We start from the raw sequence: 16,814 nt of genomic DNA on the forward strand, positions 1-16,814 counted from the left end.
AAAGATTTTCTTACCGCTCCAGAAACCGCATACGTGTCAAACCAGATTGATTACATATTTCAATAGTGGACTCATTTTATGAGGTATTCAGTATATTATTCCTACAGCTACCTCCGGCCTAGCTGGTCATCACAAAGTTTCATAATTGAAAGTGTTTCTGCAACCACAACCCCTCCCCCCTCAGCCAACCTTTTCTTTTGACCAGTCCCGTGAGCACCCTGATTGATCGACTCATTGTCCTCCAGTATTCACTGCTCCATCTTTATGTTTCATTTTAATTTGCAGGGAAATGTTGTTTCCGGATTGTTATAAAAGTGAAGGGATGAGGAAGAATAATTTACCACAGAAAAGCACGGAGGATGATGTCCCCTGGTCGCTTAACATCATTCTTGTACACGCCTTGAAGGTTTTCTCTGATTACTATTTCCAGCAAAATCATAAAGTCTTGTAACAAGGTTTTGATGAAAACACACAGCAGCCCAGAGGGAAGATTCCTGGGAGAACTCTACTTTGCACATTACTCACATTAACCACCTGGCCTAATTGTTAATGTTTGAGAAAGTCCTTGAAACATGTACAGAAACATAGAAAATAGAAGCAGGAGAAGGACATTCAGCCCTTCGAGCCTGCTTCTCCATTCATTATGATCATGGCTGATCATCGAATTCAATACCCAGATCCCACTTTTGCCCCACCCCATATCCCTCAATCCCTTTAACCCCCAAGAGCTATATCTAATTCCTTCTTGAAATTACACAACATTATGGCTTCAACTACTTTCTGTAGTAGTGAATTCCACAGATTCACCGCTCTCTGGGTGAAGAAATTTCTCCTCACCTCAGTCCTAAAATGTTTACCTCTTATCCTCAAACTATGACCCCTAGTTCTGGACTCCTCCACCATCGGGAACATTCTTTCTGAATCTACCCTATCTAATCCTGTTATAATTTCTAGGAGATCCCCTCTCACTCTTCTAAATGCCAATAAGTATAATCCTAACCGACCTAATCACTCCTCATACGACAGTGCTGCCAACCAAGGAATCAGTCTGATAAACCTTTGCTACACTCCCTCCACAGCAAGAACATCCTTCCTCAGATAAGGACACCAAAACTGCACACAATACTCCAGGTGTGACCTCACCAATGTCCTATACAACTGCAGTAAAACATCCCTTGTCCTATATGCAAATTATCTCGCTATGATGGCCAACGTGCTCTTTACTGCCTGCTGTACCTGCAAGCTTACTTTCAGCGACTGATTCGTGAGGACACCAAGTACTCACTGAGTATCCACCTCTCTCAATTTACACCCAATTCACACCCATTCAAATAATAACCTGCCTTCCTATTTTTGCTACCGAAGTGGATAACATCACATTTATCCACGTTATACTGCATCTGTCATGCATATGCCTAGTCAGCCTGTCCAAATCCCACTGACACATCTCTGCTTGTCCTCAAACTAGGCCTAGAATCTTGAACAGAGTCAAAATATAGAACAGCACACACTCATAAGATTGTAGGTTAAGCCCTATATAATTAGTCAAATTCATTTATGGACACTTGCCGCCGCACAACTATCAGATTGTTCTACCAGACATATTTCCTCTCATGGAGAAATCTAGATCCAGGAGGCACAGTTTCAAAATAAGGTATCTCCCGTTTAAAACAGAGGAGGAGGAGGGGGAATTTCTTCTCTCAGAAGTTCATTGGTGTTTGGAATTCCATCCCTCCAACAAGCAGTGAAGTCTCGGCCATTAAATATATCCAAGGTTAATTTAGGCAGATTTTTGATTGACAAAGAAATCAAGAGTATGGGGGAAATGGAGTTAAGGCCACATCAGATCAGCCACGATTTCATCGACTGGCTCAATGGCGAATGGCCTACTACTCTTATTTCTTATGATCTCATTGTTTTTACACACCCTGCATAGGTAAAAATAAACCGGGCAGCTTAAGGAAAATTCATCAGTGATCTAAGAATAGAGTCTTGCTGGACCAGTGTGTGTATTTCACAATAATGGCTCTTGCTCACTATGTTCCTGCCTGATGAGGCCCCATTCCACACCCTCACTAAAGTTCTCCTGTAGCATGATTCAGTGCCGAGCTCGTGCCCACCCCTCAACTTGCAGGACAACGTATAGATCTGGTCACCTGTACTAAGAGACTGCCATGAGTGAACGCATCCTCTTCGTATGTGAGGCTTCACCATATTCAATTCAAGGTAGTCCACGGGGCACCTACGACGGTGGCCAGGATGAGTAGTTTTTTTTGTGGGGGAGGAGTATAGGTGTGGGAGGTGCGCGTGTGGGCCAGCAAATCATATCCATATGTTTTGGGCCTGCCCGAAGCTGGTGGGATTCTGGCGGGTGTTTGCTGACGTTACTTCTGAGGCGTTGAGGGTGAAGGTGGTCTCGAGTCCAGAAGTGACAATCTTTTGGAGTGTCAGAAGACCCGGGAGTCCAGGAGGGCAAGAGAGGCCGATGTCCTGGCCTTTTCCTCCCTGGTAGCCCAGAATCTTGCTGGGATGGAGGAACTCGGGGCCGCCGAAACCGGGGGTTGGGTGAGCAACGTTGTGGAATTCCTCAGGTTGGAAAAGATCAAGTTCTCCTTGATAGGGACGATGGAGGGGTTTGTCGGGAGATGGAAATCATTCATCGACTACTTCAAGAATAGTTAAGCAGTCAGCAGTGGGCGGGGGCGGGGGGACTTATAAAAGGAGGTAGGGGAGGTGGAGGGTAGTGGCAGGAAGGGTGGATGGTGGAGTGTTAGATATTTATTTGCTATGTGAATTCCTGTTTGCTGTCTTTCTGGTTGTAGTTGTGTTTGATGTATATATACAAATGCCTCAATAAAAACATTGAAAAAAAAAAGAAATTGCCATTCATTGGTTGCTATGAAAAGAAGAACCTGCGGGATCTTTAGATATTGCTGTCACCCCACCTCATCCAACCTTTTCTATGGCAGGATGATGGTGGAAATGGAGGGCCCCAGGATCGTGACCCCCACACTGGAATTTATGACATCACGTTTTTTTTTTAAAAGGGTTAAGGTCTGGTTAATCAGATCCTGTCGTAAAATCCAATCTTCCCACGACCCCATAAGCCCTGGTAACATCCTTATCATGCCTCAGATACGCAGTGTTACGTACATAAACAGCCATTTGATTGCGAGCGTGACCCCACAAGCAACGGCGAGATGAAAATCAGCTATTCTGCATTTTGGGGAGTGGGGAATATTGGCGCAGGATGCTGGGAGAAATCCCTTCCCTTCATCACACCATAGGATTTTCAACATCCACTAGAATCCACTAGGGGCTGGTTTAGCTCACTCGGCTAAATCGCTGGCTTTTAAAGCAGACCAAGCAGGCCAGCAGCACGGTTCGATTCCCGGACCAGCCTCCCCGGACAGGCGCCGGAATGTGGCGACTAGGGGCTTTTCACAGTAACTTCATTGAAGCCTACTAGTGAGAATAAGCGATTTTCATTTTTTTTTCAATCAGGTCTCAAATGTAACATTTCGCACAAAAGAACAAATAAAAGTACAGCACTCATCTTTAGTACTGCGCTGAAACATTGTCTTATCATAGAATTTACAGTGCAGAAGGAGGCCATTCGGCCCATCGAGTCTGCACCGGCTCTTGGAAAGAGCACCCTACCCAAGGTCAACACTTCCACCCTATCCCCATAACCCAGTAACCCCAGCCAACACTAAGGGCAATTCTGGACACTAAGGGCAATTTATCATGGTCAATCCACCTAACCTGCACATCTTTGGACTGTGGGAGGAAACCAGAGCACCCGGAGGAAACCCACGCACACACTGGGAGGATGTGCAGACTCCGCACAGACAGTGACCCAAGCCGGAATTGAACCTGGGACCCTGGAGCTGTGAAGCAATTGTGCTATCCACAATGCTACCGTGCTGCTTCAACTAACGGCACAAGAGTTGGGCTAACCAAGCTAAATTTCATTTCCAATGAGCGTGACAAAAATATTTATTCTGGTGTTATGATAATAAACAGAAACTGCTCTGGCACAGTCCTAGTTGTGGAATTAGTGTGACCTACTTTAATAACCTTAGTGGGTTTTTCTATTAGCGTGGGAAGTATAATTCTGCTTTTTATTTTAAGTTTATACACTGAGCAATGAAATGACAGCCATTTACAGCTTAAATCATAGGCTTGCTGGCTACTGTGGCCCCAAAATGATGTAACAGAACCAATCGTCTGCCCAGTGAGCGAAAGCTCCAGAAGTGCCCTGATAACATTAAAAAATAAATCTGATTTCTCTACCGCTGCTTTAGCCAAAGGTAAGTTGTTTCTAATCTTTCAGCAACAACAGCTGTGCTCTTTCCTATCATCCAGCTGTCGGGAATCTAGCTTTCAGTCTGATCCACGTCACACAATGCAGCAGCCAGCTCCAGATGTGCTGCTGGAAACTTGCTCCCTTGCCTGCAGCCTCAGTGATGCAAGTTACGGTTTCCCCACCCTGTGGGCCTCCCACAGGAACTGCGTGTCCCTGTGCACGCTGGGCCATCAGCTTTGGGCCAAGGGCCTCCAGTCTGCCGAGCCCTGGCAACTCTGCCTTACTTGTGCTCCTGTTTCATGCCCACTGAAGGGGCTGGGTTGCTTTTAATGTAGCTGCTGCCTCGTTGGAGAAATTAATTTCAACTCCACACTCCCAGAATGCCTTGATTTTTTAAAAATTAATTTGCGGGTTGTTGGCAATGCTGGGTCGGCCAGCATTTATTGCCCATCCCTAGTTGCCCTTCAGAAGGTGGTGGTGAATTGCCTTCTTGAACCGCTGCAGTCCTTCAGGTACAGGTACACCCACTGTGCTGTTGGAGAGGGAGCTCCAGGATATTATCCCAGCGACAGTGAAGGAACGGCGATATATTTCTAAGTCAGAGTGGTGAGTGACTTGGAGGGGAACCTCCAGGTGGTGGGGTTCCCAGGAATCTGCTGCTCTTGTCCTTCTAGATGGTAGCGGTCGTGGGTTTGGAAGGTGTTGTCTAAGGAACTTACTGCAGTGCATCTTGTAGATGGTACACACGGCTGCCACAGTTCGTCGGTGGTGGAGGGTTTGAATGGGGAAAGTGGAGCAATCAAGCTTCAGCAATCATGGAGGCAGGGGCGGTCCCAGAGGACTGGAAAGTGGCTAATGTAACACCGCTGTTTAAGAAGGGAGGGAGGCAGAAGATGGGAAATTATAGGCCGGTTAGTCTGACTTCAGTCATTGTAAGATTTTGGAGTCTATTATTAAAGATGAGATCGCGGAGTACTTGGAAGTGCATGATAAAATAGGACTGAGTCAGCATGGCTTGGTCAAGGGAAGGTCATGTCTGACAAATCTGTTAGAGTTCTTTGAGTAGGTAACAAGGAAGTTAGACAAAGTAGAATAAGTGGATGTGATTTATTGAGATATCCAGAAGGCCTTTGACAAGGTGCCGCACAGGGGACTGTAAAATAAGTTCACAGTCCATGGTGTTGAGGGTAAGATCCTGGCATGGATAGAGGATTGGCTGACAGGCAGAAGGCAGAGAGTGGGGATAAAGGGGACTTTTTTCAGGATGGTAGCCGGTGACTAGTGGTGTGCTTCAGGGGTCAGTGCTGGGACCACAAACTTTTCACATTAATGATTTGGAAGAAGGAACTGAAGGCACTGTTGCTAAGTTTGAGATGATACAAAGACATGTAGAGGAACAGATAGTATTGAGGAAGCAAGTGGACTACAGAAGGACTTGGGCAGACTAGGAGAGTGGGCAAAGAAGTGGCAGAATGTGGAAAAGTGTGAGGTTATGCACTTTGGATGGAGGAATGGAGGCACAGGCTATATTCCAAATGGGGAAATGCTTAGGAAATCAGAAGCACAAAGGGACTTGGGAGTCCTTGTTCAAGATTCTCTTAAGGTTAACATTCGGGTTCAGTCGGCAGTTAGGAAGGCAAATGCAATGTTAGTATTCATGTCAAGAGGGCTAGAATACAAGACCAGGGATGTACTTCTGAGGCTGTATAAGGCTCTGGTCAGGCCTCATTTGGAGTATTGTGAGCAGTTTTGGGCCCCCTATCTAAGGAAGGATGTGCTGTCCTTGGAAAGGTTCCAGAGGAGGTATTTACATTGTGTATATCGCGCAAGTCCTAGGTTTTTCATGTATGGAATGATCTGTCTGGACTGTACACAGAACAATACTTTTCACTGTACCTCAGTATACGTTACAATAAATCCAAATCCTAAATCAAAAGGCAAGATCTGTTCATACCAAGAGTTTGAGATATGGGAAAATTGAAGGGAACCTGTATTTAAATTCTTGCGTAAGGAAGTTACTCAAAACCGTTGGAAAAATCACTGATTTTCATTGCGTCCAATTCTGGGGGCCATACATTAGGAAGGGTGGCAATGTCTTGGAAGTGCGTGCAGAGGAGTCGCCCCAGAAAATTCCAGTGCTCGGTGACTTGGAGAGGTTAGAGAATCTGAGATTGTTCTCCTTTAGAGCAAAGGTGAGATTTAATAGAGGCTTTCAAACTCATGAGGGGTTTTGATAGAACATAGAAGACAAATCTGTTATTACTGGTGGGAAGACCAGAAACCAGAAGTAACAGAAGACTTCTGTGACCAAGAAAATGGAATCAAGGGCCTGTGTGCTGATCTGCAGCCTCTGTTTTCGACCCTGCTCTCCTGAGAGGTGGGGAGGGAGTGGGGCTGGAGGGCAGGAAAGTGAAATCTCCCTCATCATTACTTACGTAGTTAAGGAGCTTATTAAGTGCTCACTTTAGAAGGTATTTCCACACAGGCAACAGAACCAGAGGAAAGATGAGAATAAATTTATTTGAGCAGCATATTATTATAATCAGGAATGCACGAGGGCAGTGGAAACATGTTCAAGAACAATTTTCAAAAAGGAATTTGCCAAATTCCTGAGAAGGTAACCAAGGCGGGCTGTGGGAAAGAGTGGACAAATTGGGAAACACTTTCAAAGAAGAAGTTGAATGGCAATTGGATAGCATTTTCAAAGAAGGGGCCGAATGGCCTCCTTCTGTGCTGTGCACGGTTCTATCTTTATCCCGAGACTTCATAAAGTCAAAGACAAAAGTTCAGACATTGCTGTCTTACAGCACTCCTTCATTTTGGGACAGGAAGTGTGCTAGTAGCAAGAGTGAGGCCCATGTATCAGCTTCCCCACTAGCTTCTATTGTGCAGTGCTCCATCTAGTGTTGCAAGTTGTAATTCTCCAGCCCTCAAGCATAGTTCCAATGAATAAAAACAAATAATTGGGTCGACGGAGAGGTGTGTGACCAAGATAATGGAATCAAGGGCCTGTGTGCTGATCTGCAGCCTCCGTTTTTGACCCTGCTCTCCTGAGAGGTGGGGAGGGAGTGGGGCTGGAGGGCAGGAAAGTGAAGTCTCCCTCATCATTACTTACGTAGTTAAGGAGCTTATTAAGTGCTCACTTTACAAGGTATTTCCACACAGTGCAGGCAGCCGTTGGGAGCTGTATAAAGCTGAACATCTCCAAGCTCTCGGGTGCAGGGTTGGCAAATTTGAAATAATGTGGAGATGCCAGCTTTGGACTGGGGTGAGCACAGTAAGAAGTCTTACAACACCAGGTTAAAGTCCAACAGGTTTGTTTCAAATCACTAGCTTTCAGAGCACTGCTCCTTCCTCAGGTGAAGGAGGAGGAAGGAGCAGTGCTTCGAAAGCTAGAGATTTGAAACAAACCTGTTGGACTTTAGCCTGGTGTTGTAAGACTTCTTACTGTGCTCCTTACTGAACTTTGAAATAGTTTTACCTGGATTATAAAGTGGAAGTAAGACTAACATTTCCCTGCCCTAGTTTTCTATTTGCCCTGGCCATTGTGAAAAAGCAGTCTTCCACATTTAAATAAATTCTCATACGTACACAGCAAGAGCTGTCGAGTGGGGCAAAATGTGGCCTAGTTCAGTGGTGTGCTTCTAATTCCCGGGCTCCCCTCCACCCCCCAAACAAGTTGGCTGACAGACCCATACCTCTCACTATTTCGGCTTCCATTTCGTCAAAAATGTCAATCTTCAGTTTGCGTCGGGGGGGGGGGGGGGGGGGGGGGGGGGTCCTACAACTCAGGAAAGAAACCTGCCTCCTAATTCCCACCTCCTCCATAAAGATCCGACCCTTTCCAAAGTACTGCTCAGAGTCTATCTTTACTGTTTGCATGGGCGGCACGGTAACAGTGGATGGCACGGTATCACGGTGGTGAGCACTGTTGCTTCACAGCGCCAGGGTCCCAGGTTCGACTCCCGGCTTGGGTCACTGCCTGAGCGGAGTCTGCATGTTCTCCCTGTGTCTGGGTGGGTTTCCTCCGGGTGCTCCGGTTTCCTTCCACAAGTCCCGAAAAACGTGCTGTTAGGTAATTTGGACATTCTGAATTCTCCCTTAATGTACTCAAACAGGCGCCGGATTGTGGCGATTAGGGGCTTTTCACAATAACTTCATTGCAGTGTTAATGTAAGTCTACTTGTGACAATAACGATTATTATTATAGGTATTTTATTTCCATATAGAAATGCAACATTCATCAGGAGGAGGTTTAGTAACTTATGTTAATTGTCCAGGTAACTAACTCCATAAAGACCACTTCAAGTACTTGATGTCCATGTCACTTTAATCTAAATTATGCATTTATAAAACCAGCTGATGTTACAAGGTAATGTCGGAGGTTTATCTAATGCCATGAGAATAATTACATCAATCAGACATCATGATAAAATGACACCGAATCAGTTGCATATTTCATCAGGTTCGGCCTTAAATTTATGCTAATCTATTTGTGCAGATGGGTAAATGCACCGGCCACTGTGCCACTAAACCACAGAAAACAGGAATGTGGCCTGTTCAATTTCCACTGAGTGCTAACTTAGTGAAGTCCTTTTGATGTCAGTGCCCTGGGTAGAAGAGAAGAATCAGCCATGATTCTGGTCCCTGGTCATTACCTTACCCATTGTCAACATTGGCATTAACAATGGAGCTGAAGAGTAACATCATTTACAGTCAATTGGGCAAGACCCATGAAAGATGAATTTTCTTTCAAGGAATGTGGATGTCACTGGCTAGGCCAGCATGTATTACTCAGCCCTAATTGCCCTTGAGAAGGTGGTAGTATTGCCACCTTCTTGAACCGCTGCAGTCCCAGAGGTGTAGGTATACCCACAGTGCTGTTAGGGTGGCAGATCCAGGATTTTGATCCAGTGACGGTGAAGGAACTGTTTTAAACTGTTCCAGTCTCTCCCACCAGGGGAAAATCCTTAAAGTATCCAACCTGTCAAATCCCCTCAGGATCTTTACATCATCTTTCATTCGTCTAAACTCCAATGGATACAGGCCCAGCCTGTGCAACCTTTCCTCAAGATAACCCTTCACCCCAGGAATCAGTCAAGTGAACCTTCTCTAAACTACTTCTATTGCTTTTGTAGAAAATAGGAGCAGGAGGAAGACATTCGGCCCTTCGAGTCTGCTCCGCCATTCATTATGGTCATGGCTGATCATCCAACTCAATAGCCTGATCCCATCTTTCCTCCCCCCCCCCCCCCCCCCCCCCCCCCCCCCCCCGCCCATATCCTTTCATCCCTTTGCCCCAAGTACAATATCTAATTGCTTCTTGAAGACATACAATATTTTGACCTCAACTACTTTCTCTGGTAGCGAACTCCACAGACCGACCACTCTCTGGATAAAGACCTTCCTCGTCAACTCAGTCCTAAATGGTCTACCCCATGTCCTCAGACTGTGCCCCTGGTTCTGGACACCCCAACCATCTGGAACATCCGTCCGGTATCTACCCTGTCTGGTGATTCCACACTTGCACTCTCCCCCTCCCCCTTCTGAACTTCAGCGAATACAATCCTAACTGACTTAATCTCTCCTGAAACGTCAGTCCTGCCATCTTAGGAATCAGCCTAGTAAACATTCTCTGTACTCCCTTTAGAGCAAGAATAATCTTCCTCCGATAAGGAGACCAAAACTGCACTCAATTTATATGCTACCCACCATCATCTCAGCACAACTCCAACCTGGCATGGGGCAGAAAAGGCCATCCACAGCTAAAGAGCAAGGTATCTTCACTGAAGCACCAAACATGATGATGAAGCACTATTGGTTTGAATATATGACCTCATTTATCTTCCCTGGAAGGAGGAGATCTCCGAGACGCTGTGACGGTGACCGCCTTCAAGAAAGATGACAAGTACGACTGCACCAACTACAGAGGAATTTCCCTGCTGTCAGCCAGGTCATCGCAAAAATCCTCCTTAATCACCTCCTCCCTGTGGTTGAAGAGCTCCTGCCAGAGTCGCAATGCACATTCCGCCCACTAAGGGGCACAATGATCTTCACCCTGCATCAACTACAAGAAGAATGCAGTGAACAGCACCAACCCTTGTACATGGCCTTCTTTAACCTCACAAAGGCCTTTGACATTGTCAACCGTGAGGGATTATGGAACGCCCACCTCCATTTCGGCTGCTCCCAAGTGTTTGTCACCATCTTCTTCCTGCCCCACGATAACATGCAGGCTGTGATCCTGACCAATGGATCTACCAGACCCAATTCACATTCGAGCTGGAGGTAAGGCAAGGCTGTGTCATCCCACTGATGCTCTTCTCAATCTCCCTTGTTGCAATGTTCCATCTCACCCCCAGGGCGCTCCCTGCTGGAGTGGAGCTAAACTACAGAACAAACGGGGATCTGTTCAACCTCCTCCGCCTGTAGGCCAGATCCAAGGCCATCCCATCTCTGTCATAGAACTACAGTTTGCAGATGATCTTTGTGCCTGCGCACATTCGTATCCCAAGCTCTAAGCCATCGTCAACACCTTCACGGAGGCATACGAAAGCATGGGCCTTACACTAAACATCTATAAGGCAAGGTCCTCGACCAACTTGCATCCACAGTACTGACCCCTGGTTAGCAAAATCCACGATGAGGCCTTGGAAAGCCTGGACCATTTTCCATACTTTGGAACACATTCCATATCTTAGGAGCCTACTGTCAACAAGGGCAGACATTGGCGATACGGTTTAACACTGCCTTCAGTGTGTCAGCGCAACCTTTGGTCGTCTGAAGAAGAGTGTTTCAAGACCAGAATCTCAGACCCAGCAAGCTCAAGGTCCACAGAGCAGTAGTGATACCCACCAGAGCAGTAGTGATACCCGCCGTCCTATATATATGTATAGCAGGCACCTCAAAACACTGATGTATCACCACCTCCGCAAGATGCTACAAATCCATTGGCAGGGTAGGTGCACCAACGTCCATGTTCTTGCCCCCCCCCCAAGCATTGATCATATTTGACCAGCTCCGCTGCGCAGGACGCATCGTCCACATGTCTGACACTAGACTCCCGAAACAAGTGCTCCGCTCGGAGTTTCGACACAGCAAGCGAGCCCCAGCCGGGCAGAGGAAATGCTTCGACGACATCCTCAAGCCTCCTTGGAAAAGCCATCCTCACCGACATCTGGGAATCCTTAGCCCAAGACCATCTGAATTGGAGGTAAAACATTCGGGAAGGAGCTGAACCCCGAGAGTTTCATCATTTGAGAGCAAGCTGAAGCCAAACATAGACAGTGAACGGAGAATGTGGCAACCCAGGCACCCCACCCACCCACTCCTCCAACCACCATCTGCCCCACCTGTGACAGAGACTGTAGGTGGTGCATTGGGAACTCATGTTTTTTTGGAAGCAAGTTATCCTCGACCCTGAGGGGCAGCCGAAGAAGGAGATCCTTTCTTAAATAAGTACTCCAGATGTGGTCTCACCAACACCCTGTAGCCAGCGCCGGCTCTAGGGTTGCTGGCGCCCCGGGCAAGCTGAACTTCGGCGCCCTTGAGGGGGCCGGGGGGGCGGGGCGGGGTGGCGGGGCCGGGGGGGGGCGGACACGCGGGGGGGGCGGGGGGGGCGGACACGCGGGGGGGCGGACGCGGGGGGCGGGCGGACCCGAGGGCGGGGCGGGGGGGCGGACCCGAGGGGGGGCGGGGCGGGGGGGGCGGACCCGAGGGGGGCGGCTGGGCGGGGGGGGGACCGAGCGGGGGGGGCGGACCGAGCCGGGGGGCCGCCCTGGGGGTGGGCGGCCACCGCGCATGCGCTGGTTGGCACCGGCCCAACTGCGCATGCGCGGGACCCGAGTCTCTGGCGCCCCCGAGCACATGGCGCCCCGGGCGACAGCCCGAGTTGCCGGTGCCTTGAGCCGGCCCTGCCTGTAGCAAAACAAACCTATTATATTTTACCCCCCTTGTGATAGATGGCAACATTCCATTTGCCTTCTTAATCGCTTATTGCACCTGCACACAAACATTTTGTGATTATGCACCGGGACACCCAAATCTCCCTCTACTTCAAGAGTTCTGCAATCTCTCCCCATTCAAAAAAATATGCTGCTCATCCTCAGAATGAAGCTGTGCCTTAAGTAGAGGAGAAAATAGAAGCGAAGGAAAAATGAAATACTCAAAAGTGCTTAAAATGTGGGAAACCTTTCACTCTTTGCTCTTTAAAGTAAAGTCATAAACAGCTTCTTTATGATGATTTCCCTGAAGCAAATGGTGGAGATCTTCATCAAGTGCGTCAAACTCATTAGCTGTGTCAAAACACCATCAGGGTTAATTGTGCTATAAACTGGATTTAGAAACCCCTTTCACAAACTGTGCGACCTAGCGTTGGGTTGGCCACGCCTTTCAAAACAAATACATACTTCTTAAAATGGATGTCAACAAGTTAGGATCGAAATTCAGAGACTGCGCACTTACAGATACCCACCTTGACGTGATAGCTTCACATAACTTGATGTTTGTATCTACTAGAGGTACCTGGTTAAAAAAATAACAGATTAAGCAAACTTGCCGCAGCTTGAAAACTAAATTGAAGGCTAATTCCATTTAATCATTTCATATTACTGTTAGTTATTGCTCCCCTCCAGCTTCATACCATTACTAGAATCGCCAAATTTTGGGACCGAGAGAGCTGATTGGCTTTTACTCCCTTGTTTCAGTCATTTGCATGTGCCTTTTCCGTACTCTTAACTTGCTGCCAGCTCTTTCCGATAGTTCAGTTCATGTCGCCCTTATTTCTCCATTTGGCCTGAAGCGTATTCATACCTTACTTAAATCACCCCTTGATCCTCAGCCTGACCTTGCCCTCAGCTGCCAATATCTCACATTCTCAAACTGAATACAGTTCACGTTGCTGAATAAAGGGCCCAGCCAAGTAGAAGTGGAACAGCTACTATTTGCGGACCTGATGCTGGTGTGAAAGTCAATTAGTTAACCTTGCTAGAATTCCCGGAGCAAATAGATCTGTCAGAAATTACTCAAAGTGACAGCATTTAATAAAATATTATGGCTAAAAATTAACAGGATGGACATAGTGGGAATTCTTGTCCAGCCTGATACCATCAGCAGTAAAGTTGTGCAATGCTGTTCGTGCAAAGTTAAGGGCTAGACGCTGACAAATCTTTGGTGTTGTGAAGAGTTGACATGCTCAGGAAGAGTCCACAGTCTAAGTGACACAAGTAGAGTCCTGGAAGTTCGTCTCATTGTTATTTGTATTGTCCATTACTGTGCCTCACTCACATAACAACCAATGTAATTCTACAAAAGGTTGGTTGGAATTTTGTTCAGATGTACAATAACACCCTATAGGAATGCAAAAATGTTGCTTCTCCCAAGACATTATATAGCTGCGGAAGTGGGTGGGATGTAATGTTTAGTTTTGATGCTTCAGCCATCATGGTGTGAGGCAGACTCAATGAACTGAACTGGATGGTCTTTTCCTGACCATCAATTTTAGATAATACCATCCGAGGCAAGACATCCCCTACCTTAAGCATTTGCTTCCTCCATTACTGGCACACAGTATGTACCATCGAAAAGATGCACAGCAGCAACTCACCACGGCTCCTTCCACAGCACCTTCCCAACCAGTGACCACCAACACCTGGAACAAGGGCAGAAGATAATAATAATAATCTTTTTATTGTCACGGTTAGGCATACATTAACATTGCCATGAAGTTACCGTGAAAAGCCCCTAGTCGCCACATTCCGGCGCCTGCTCGTGTACACCGAGGGAGAATTCAGAATTCTCAGCTGGCACGGGAATTGAACCCCCCCCAAGGCACGCCACCATCCTGACTTGGAAATGTATTGCCGTTCCTTCACTGTTGCTGGGTCAAAGATGCTTAATTCCTTCTCCTAATAGCAGTGTGTACATCTACACCGCATGGACTGCCATAGATCAAGCAGGTGGATCATTCCTAACTTCACAAGGGTAATTAAGGATGGGCAATAAATGCCTGCCAAGCCAGCGATGCTCACGCTCCAAGAGCAAATTTTCAAAAAGCGTTCTTTCTTATATCAAGTGGATTGAGGTAAATTGTATAATGGTTGGTCTCCAGTAAACCTTTGACAAGGTTCCTCATTAATGATGCTGGGTAATTTCAAGTGGCAGAAATTCAAGGTTAAACCTGGAACTGGATAATAAACTGCAGGAAACGAAGTGTTCGAATAAAGTGACAATAGCGGAATATCTCAGGGAATGGACATCCAGGGATGAGACATGGTGCTGAAAACTCGATTCTGGATCTGGTTGGATAGCACCATGTGGAACACCTTCTTGGATGCATCAGAGGATCAATGGCCTCCCTCAACTGCATTTATATTGTGCATTTGCGAATACCTGCCATTATTTTACCAAAATGAGCCCTGCCCATAAATATTGACCTTGGGTGCTACAACCTCGAATAAAAACAGAAAGTGTTGGAAAAACTCAGCAGATGTGTCAGAATCTGTGGAGAGAAAGAGTTAACGTTTCGAGTCCAAAATGACTCTGACTGAAGAGAGGACTGAAGAATTATGAAGAAGTTTGGACTCGAAATATTAACTCTGTTCCTCTCTCCACAGATATCGCCTGACCTGCTGAGTTTTTTGAACGATTTGTTTTTGTTTCATATATCCGGCACCCACAGTATTTCCAGCACCCACAGTATTTCCAGCACCCACAGTATTTTGATGCTATAATCTATTTCTGGTAGCATTGTTTATATTTTAATGCCTCATATGCTTTTATCTTTTTATATAGATTTTGTTGATATTAATTGAGCATTGTTATTTACAATCATTCCCTTAGGGGCTGTTTAGCACAGGGCTAATTCGCTGGCTTTGAAAGCAGACCAAGGCAGGCCAGCAGCGCAGTTCAATTTCCGTAACAGCCTCCCCGAACAGGCGCCGGAATGTGGCGACTAGGGGCTTTTCACAGTAACTTCATTTGAAGCCTACTTGTGACAATAAGCGAATTTCATTTCATTTCATCATTGACCCTTAATAATGTACATGAGCAGTGGGATCAACTGCTTGTGTAATGCGAGAGTGCATGTACTTACATGGGCCAAGTATGCTGCACTCGATGTGGGCCATGTCTGCATTGTCCCATTGTTACGACCCCCTGGGCTAGTGTGCAGTCAATTCCAGTCCTACTTGATCCATAGTCACAACACAGAAATTAACAAATAATTCTTAGAAAAACACCTGAAGTCTTTGGCCCTTGGCTGTCCAATAACTACAGTCACCAGGTTAGCAAATTTAAACACAATTAATTGTAATAATAACAATGACTACAGTTAAAAATGCATCAAATACAAGTAGTTAACTATTATCAAGTTCCTAACTCTCCCATTTTAACTCGCTCCCACACTGCACACATGCACAAGACAAACAAACAGAGGGGAAATGAGGGGTGTAAAAATAATGTGGAAAATAAAAAAGATAAGAGTCTTTACTTCAGTTGGTTGTCTTCTAGCACACCTTCGTTTAGTTTAAGTTTTCAGCTTAAGGTTTCTGCTTTCATTCTGTAATGGTTTTCACCGTAGATTCATCCAGGTTCTCTGTAGGTTCCGAAATACTGCAGCTATGCAGCTTTTCTGGAAACACAGAGACTCACCAGTTTTTCTCAGAGCGTCCAGGACCAAATGTCCTTTCCTTCATTGCTGGAAACCATCCCATTTGGGTAGGACCCAATCACCACCTGTTACCGGGCAGAATACGGTCCTTTTGGCCAATTCGTTGGCCACCAGATAAGCAATCGAACCAAGTCCCCCTCCAATATTTCGGGTGACAAAAAGTCTGAATTCTGCTATCCAAAAAGCTAGCAGTGTACTATATTGTAACTTTTGAGATCCTCACTTCCTCCTCTCGACTTAAAGGTCTATGTCCATTAAACATCCATGGATCAAAAATGATAATGGCAAAATGAGGGAATCAATCCTTACACCATTCAAAGAAGGTAGCCTCCTTGGGTAAAAATATACATCCTTCCCTATCCGGCTCTGTTGAAGCATTCTTTCCAAGTCACATTGTGAAGAAATCCCTTAACTTAACAATTTTCTGGAGCAATAGTGAACAGTTTGTGCAAAGAACCCCAAAAAGTTACTTGTTGCCCAACCACATTATAATGTGTGAAGTTCCGTGGTTGTGCTGCAGGACTTTGGCTTTTATGTCAGACAGAATTCACGCACTTGAATCCATGTTAATTATTTTACATCAATGTTCATGACACTTTAGACAAACTGCCTCAGCAATTAATGTCAAGCAACATAGAAATTCAACAATTGGGTTAAGGCAGACTACCCAGCTATCTGCCACAGCTGATGGGGACTCAGCTTGCTCGATACTAAACTACTGCATTTGCCATTTTAAACCTTAACAAATGTATTGATTTTCCATCCAATCTCTAAGCAGTTTTAAAGTTAGTGAATTATTGGATTGCCCTGGTGGGCCCCAGGCAAATAATCCTGGGT

The 16,814-nt window shown here is 46.0% G+C and overlaps 1 protein-coding gene across 2 annotated transcripts in view; it reads left to right on the forward strand.

Moving 5' to 3' along the window:
• Nucleotides 1-16,814, forward strand: part of tnfaip8l3 (tumor necrosis factor, alpha-induced protein 8-like 3) — a 76,794-nt gene that overhangs the window by 53,620 nt on the left and 6,360 nt on the right. The window contains exon 2 of one of the 2 annotated variants that reach the window (XM_038813589.1): nucleotides 286-406. The exons of the other annotated variant lie outside the window; for it this stretch is intronic. The gene's annotated coding sequence lies outside the window, so the exon portion shown is untranslated. The remainder of the gene's footprint in view (nucleotides 1-285; nucleotides 407-16,814) is intronic. 2 annotated transcript variants of the gene reach the window in all.

This window comes from Scyliorhinus canicula, chromosome 12, assembly GCF_902713615.1.
Source record: "Scyliorhinus canicula chromosome 12, sScyCan1.1, whole genome shotgun sequence".
In the NCBI taxonomy this organism is placed as follows: domain Eukaryota; kingdom Metazoa; phylum Chordata; class Chondrichthyes; order Carcharhiniformes; family Scyliorhinidae; genus Scyliorhinus; species Scyliorhinus canicula.